General features: G+C 53.6%; 1 long non-coding RNA gene across 2 annotated transcripts; it reads right to left on the minus strand.

The window, feature by feature from the left end:
• Nucleotides 1-366: 366 nt before the first annotated feature.
• Nucleotides 367-6,068, minus strand: LOC144226465 (uncharacterized). Of its 2 annotated transcripts, XR_013333649.1 has the most exons (5): nucleotides 5,981-6,068; nucleotides 2,652-2,953; nucleotides 1,581-1,983; nucleotides 838-946; nucleotides 367-478 (listed from the first exon to the last, which is right to left on the minus strand). It is a non-coding gene; the product is annotated as an uncharacterized LOC144226465 (long non-coding RNA). The 2 variants fall into 2 exon arrangements; XR_013333648.1 differs by having other exon boundaries at nucleotides 367-946.
• Between the last annotated feature and the right edge of the window lie 174 nt (nucleotides 6,069-6,242).

Below are 6,242 nucleotides of genomic sequence, written 5' to 3' on the forward strand. Positions count from 1 at the left end.
TGTATTGGGTGCCTTGGGGGCCCCGCCTCAGGTCATGGTCCCGGGATCGTGGGATCGAGCCCCGAGTCAGGCTCTGTGCTAGGCATGGAGCCTGCTTAAGATTCTCCCTCTCTCTCTCTCTCTCTGCCCCCCACCCCGCTCGAAAAAAACCCCAAAACTTGTTATTGTCAAACTTTTTCTAACGCATTAAAGTATAGAGAAGAGTGTGTGAAAGCTCTCATACCCGTCACCCGGCTTCAACAATCACATTACCACCTTTTTACTCTTCCTCTTAGCATCTCCCTTCTCTCGACGCCTTTTGTTTTCCAGGAGTATTTTTTTTTCAATAGACTTTATTTTTTAGAACAATTTTAGATCCACAGAACAGTTGTGAAGACAGCACAGATCCCACACACCCGGCCCCCGGTTTCTCCACTGTTAATAGCTTCCATTAGTCTGGTCCGTCTGTTATAATTAATGAATCCATATCGATGCATCGCTGTTAACAGTGAAGAAATACGTACTTTATTTCGGTTCCCTTGGCTTGTACCTAATACCCTCATTGTTCCAGGACCCCATCTAGGACACCACGTTACATTTAATTGTTGTGTCCCCTGAGTCCCTCTGGGCTGTGACAGTTTCTCACACTTCCTGTGTTGTTAATGACCTTGGCAGTTTTGAGGCGTACTGGACGGGCATTTTATAGGATGCCCCTCAGCTGGGCTTCGTCTGATGGTTTTCTCGTGGTCAGATTGGGTTATGGGTTTGGGGGAGGAAGACCACAGAGGGGAAGGGTCCTTCGAGTCTATCACAGAAGGGCATTTGCCATCAACACGACCGAGCACGGTCAATGCTGACCTTCGTCATCTGGGTGAGGTGCGTCCGTCAGGCTTCTCTGCTGTGAGGTCACTCTGTCCACCTGTCCATTCTGTCTTCTTTGGGAGGAAGGCACTACACACAGCCCGGCCTTAAAGAAAGAGGAATTGGAAAAAAAAAAAAAAAAAAAGAAAGAGGAACTGTTTTCCACCATCTTGAGGGCAGAGTGCGGGAATTATTTTAAAGCAAATCCCAGACATGTCACTTCATGTTTAAATACTTTAAATACTTTGTTAATATACATTTCTAATGATAAGGGCTTTTCTTTTTTTAAGTTTATTTATTTATTTTGAGAGAGAGAGAGAGCAGTAGGGGCAGAGAGAGAGGGAGAGAGAGAGAGAGAATCCCAAGCAGGTTGCGCACTGTCAGTGCAGAGCTCAACGCGGGGCTCGAACTCACAGAGCGTGAGATCGTGACCTGAGCCGAAATCAAGAGCCGGACGCTTAACCGACTGAGCCACCCAGGTGTCCCCTAATGATAAGGGCTTTTAAAAACATGACCATCATACCTGTTACACCAAACCAAGGTAACAATGATTCTTTATGTCTAATAAGTGGCTTATGGTATTTCTAATTCAACTCCACAAGCACTTGGTAGGCCGGGTATAAGGACGGGGGAGGGGGTGGTACGAGATAAAGAACTCGTGTTCCCGCTTCCCGGGGTGGGGGGATGGGGAGCTAAATAGATGGCAGTTATTTCCTTAACAAAAGGAACTTTTCATTTACCAAAGGGCCAGCCTCCACCTTGCGCTCACGGCGTACAGAAAATGGACTTGCCCCGCTCTGTTCTTCAAACCTCAGCCCGAACATGAGGCTTCTCCCAGAGTGGGGGCTTCTCCTGGGCCCCCCGCCCGCCCGGGCCGCAGACTTCCCTTCTACGACCAGTGTTTCAATCACGTGTCCCTGGTAATCCTGAACTGCCTGCCGCGGAGTCCCGGACGGGGTCACCTCCTTCCAGTGGGGCCCTGGCCGCTGAGAGGTCACGTGATCAGAGCCCGCAACTAGAGGACAGGGAAGGGGGTGGCATGAGCCGGGTCCCCTGTGTCCCGTCTGGTTGGAGAGTAGGGCCGGGGGCTGAGGTGAGGCGAGGTGGGCTGGAGGCACCGTCCCCTCCGACTCTGTCCGGTAACTGAAATAAAGTTCAAAGTTAGAAGGAACACACGTAGATCCCCCCGTACTGTCTCCGTGCAGGCAGTTGAATAGTGCTCCCTCCCAAAAGATGGGTCTAAGTCCTGGTCCCTGGCACCCGTGAATGTGACCTTACGAGGAGATAGGGTCTTTGCAGGTGCGATCAAGTGGAGGTGCCTGGGCGAACCCGTTCCGGAATGAGGGCGAGGCTGAAACCCAATGACTTGTGTGAGTATAAAAGAAAACAGAGAGACTCGATGTGCAGACCCAGAGTGAATGGCCATGTGAAGAAGGGATCTGCCCACAAGCCAAAGATGGGCCGCCGGCCACCAGAAGCTGGGAGAGTGGAAAGAATTCTCCCTCAGAGCCTCCAGAAGCCGTTAACCTTGCCGACACCTTGATTTCTGGCCGCGGACCCCCCAGAGCTGGGAGAGCACAGGTCGCTGCTGTTTGGAGCCACCAAATTTGTGATGGCAGGAAACCTGGGAAACCAATGTGCGTGCGTGTGTGTGTGTGTGTACATATATGTGTATGTATCTTTTCCAAATTCCTGCCCAGTAATACATCTCTTGGTTTATACATTTCTTGGAGAGCACAGATAGTGAATTAATAACTGCGATTTTCTCATATTTTGCAAAAATGAGGCATCCTGAGGGTGGGTACACGTGCCTTGCATGTCCCTTTGGTCTCAGCCTTGAGAGGAGCAGCTTCATCGGGGACGCCTGTGGCCCCGGGATTTGCTGCCAGGAGGGAAAGTGCGGCCGCGGTCCGTTTGGAGAGTTCAGCCGCGATTCCCGGTGTCCACGGCGAGCTCGAGGTGCCGCAATTTAATTATTAAACCTCGCGGGGCATCAGAAGGGTTGGGCACACGGTGACGAGTGATCGCTTTTCCACACGCTGCTTTATTCCTACTTGCGCAGCTCCCGCACCAATCGGTGTCGTGTACGTCAGCGACGGTGCCGTGATGACGCCTGAAATGATGGACGGGAAAGGGTCGTCAGTACGCGTCAGAGAGAAGGGAGTTGAAGCCTTAAACCTCCCGCCTTCGGTCTCCCTGCAGACAGATGTCACCCCAGCTTGTTCCTTGATTTTCAGGCACGTAGCCTCCACCCTGTGAGCGAGCTGTCTTCCTGACGGTGCCTTTGGTGCCCCGGGAAGTAAGCACAGGTCTCTTCCTGGCTGGACCCAGTCCTGAGCCACCCTAGACCCGCTCACGTCAACAGCCCTGGCCCCCGGTCCCACCTTCCCTGGTAACTTGTTCCTTTAGAGCAAAGCAGAGCCTGTGCGGTCTGGTCACGTCCCTTCACATGCTCTCATCAGTTCATTCATTCATTCATTCATTCGCCCGTCACCTCACTTCGCCCCCTCCCACTGGTGACGCATTCATCTGAGTCTCCCCCCAGCTGCCGGCTACCCTTCCACAACCCAGGTCGATGGAGCTCCTGATGCTCCCAGATCCCTCAGGGGCGCCCACACCAGCCTCACGGCGTGGCTCTCGGAGGCCCCGGGGGCCCTGCCTTTACATGACCCCCCCCCCACTCTACGAAGGCTCCAGACGCACACAACTTATTCACACACACAGATCCCTCCGCCTGGGATAACATTGCTTCCACCTTCTCTGCCCGGCGAACTTCTCCTGACCCTACAAGACCCGGCACAAAATGCCCACTGGCTTAGGTTCACATCCAAAGGAATCGAAAGCAGGGACTCGCACAGATATTTGTATATAGGTGTTCAGGGCAGCAGTGTTCACAACCCGAGAGTCCCTCAGCAGATGAACGGATAAACCAAACGTGGTCCGCACATACAACAGAATATTATTCACCCATGAAAAAGAAGGAAACAAGCCAGACACAGAGGGACACCTAGTGTATGGTGCTAGTTAAATGAGGTAGATACGTGGACTAGGAAAATTACATAGAGATAGAAGACAGAATAGAGGTTTCCAGGGCTGAGGGGATGTTTGAGGGCGTCAGTGTTCAACGGGCAGAGTTTGCACTGGGGGAGATGAAGAGCTTTTAGGTAGAGACGGGATAGGTTCAATAATACTGCAAACGTATTTGGTGTCAATGCTGTTCTCTTATGAGTGGCTCATCAGGTAACTTCCATGCCATGCGTGTTTTATCATAATTTTTTAAAGAGTGAAAAATTCTGTTAATGTTTATTTCTTTTTGAGACAGAGTGAAAGCGGGGGAGGGGCAGAGAGAGAGGGAGACACAGAATCTGAAGCAGCTCCAGGCTCCAAGCTGTCAGCACAGAGCCCGACGTGGGGCTCGAACCCATGAACTGTGAGATCCCAACCTGAGCTGAAGCCAGGAGCTCAACCAACTGAACCTCCCAAGTGCCCCTTAAGAATTTTCTTTAAGCAATCTCTATACCCAGCGTGGGGCTCAGATTCACAACCTTGAGATCAAGGGTCGCACACGCCACTGACTGAGCCAGCCGGGTGCCCCTGATTTAAAAACAAAACAAAACAAAACTCTAAAAGCAATCCCAGTGTCTGTGAGGCCCCTCCCTCAGTTTCCCGAGTGTGATCAGTTCTTCCCTTCTCTGTGCGTGTGGAATCTTCCTGCGGTAGCCGTTTGCCGAATTGTACTTTAAATGTCCGTTGAGGGGGCACCTGGGGGGCTCAGTCCATAAAGGCTCCGACTCTTGGTTTCGGCTCAGGTCATGGTCTCACAGTTCGCGAGTTCAAGCCCTGCATTGGGAGCCTGATTGAGGTTCTGTGTCTCCCTCTCTCTCTGTCCCTCCCCTGCTCATACTCTGTCTTTCTCTCTGAAAAATAAACGTTAAAAATTTTTTAAAAATTTTAATAAACACCTCAACCGATGGTCCTCTCTGAAGCGAAATCTGTGAGTTCTCAGGTCAGGGTTGGCAAAGACTAGAAGCCAGTCAGCTCCCTCCACCTGCCTCACCCCCAGCCTCCGACCTCCAGCCTCTGCCCTGAACCGAGGACCGCCTGGTCCCCTTCAAATTCCGTATTTACCGGATTGTGTTCATACCACCAGCCTGGGGGAGACAAGGGGTAAGAATGATAAAAAGCACGTGTGTGATGATACCTCCGTAAATACAGTTTAGGTTTTAAAGAGGTAACTACACACCCGAGCGGGGCGAACCCCGAAGTACGAGGCGCTGCTTTCACTGCGGCCAGCCGTCCGGGGTTTAGAAATTAGAAAGGAATGTTTTCCACTCTGCACAGTGGAAACACTCTTATCCCACGGCCTATCTTGACAACTTGATGGTGGCGCTTCTCAGCCCAGCCTAGATCATTGCATAATTAATTGTGTGCAGGTAACTCACCGGGAGAAGGTGCTTATTAGGAGCGGGGAGCCCGACGCCCACTCTCCCCTGGAAAGTCTCCAGGCTCGTCTCTGCGCCAAGTCCCCGTGTGAAGGAGCCACCCGCCAGCGTGCAGCGCCTTCTGTGTGCACCTCTGCTCACGGGACAGCCGACCCGAGAGCCCGGGGCCCCTGTCGCTGCCCGTTTGTTCCGTTGGGTCAAGTCTGAGGCTGTTCCTTGGGACCCAGGCCCTGCGAGCGTCGGTGCAGTGAGGCTGAAGAGCCAGGAGTGTCCCTTGGGCCTCCGGTCCTTCTCCCTTTGGTTTCCTGAGACGCTTCTAGAAAGCCAGCCTCTGCCTCCTTCCCCCCGCACCCCCACGATGGCGCACGTAGCTCAGGGCCTGATGCGCCTGTGCCCGGCCGGTTCCTTGAGTGCTGGCCTAGTCCCGATGCTGGGACACGAGTCAGGCCCAGCCCCAGGGCCCTGGGCCTTCAGGGAGCCCGGCCGTCCCTCAGTGGCCTGTCACCCGGAGCACGGCGGATGTGGGCCCTGATACGAGCCCTGGTATCGCTGAATCAAATATTTTGGCTGCTGGAGGCGGGGAAGTGGCTCCCGAACCAGACTCGGTTCTTTAACCCCCATTCCCCAACCATCGCCAAGATTCTTGGCCTCTGGTACCTCCTTCTGTGAGACGCACATTCCCAAGGGCCTCTCCCCACCTTGCTCTTCCGCGACGGGGCGGGGACGTGTGCTGGAGGGCCGGCCGGGGCTGTTGCGGAGGGGGTGTTGGAGTACCTCCGTCGCGCCGCAGCCCTGCAGGCGTCTCCCTCCCTCCCTCTGCAGGAAACTCGGAACAAAGTACTCGGTGTCTGTGGATGGTCAGCTTGCAACCGCTTGCCTGTGAGCCTAGGATGACGTTAGCGGATGTTACAGAAACCGCGCTGTAGGGAAGCCTGAGCCTCCCTCTCCCCCTGCGCCTCT

This window comes from Crocuta crocuta, unplaced genomic scaffold (genome assembly GCF_008692635.1).
Source record: "Crocuta crocuta isolate KB4526 unplaced genomic scaffold, BGI_CrCroc_1.0 scaffold143, whole genome shotgun sequence".
Taxonomy (NCBI): Eukaryota; Metazoa; Chordata; class Mammalia; order Carnivora; family Hyaenidae; genus Crocuta; species Crocuta crocuta.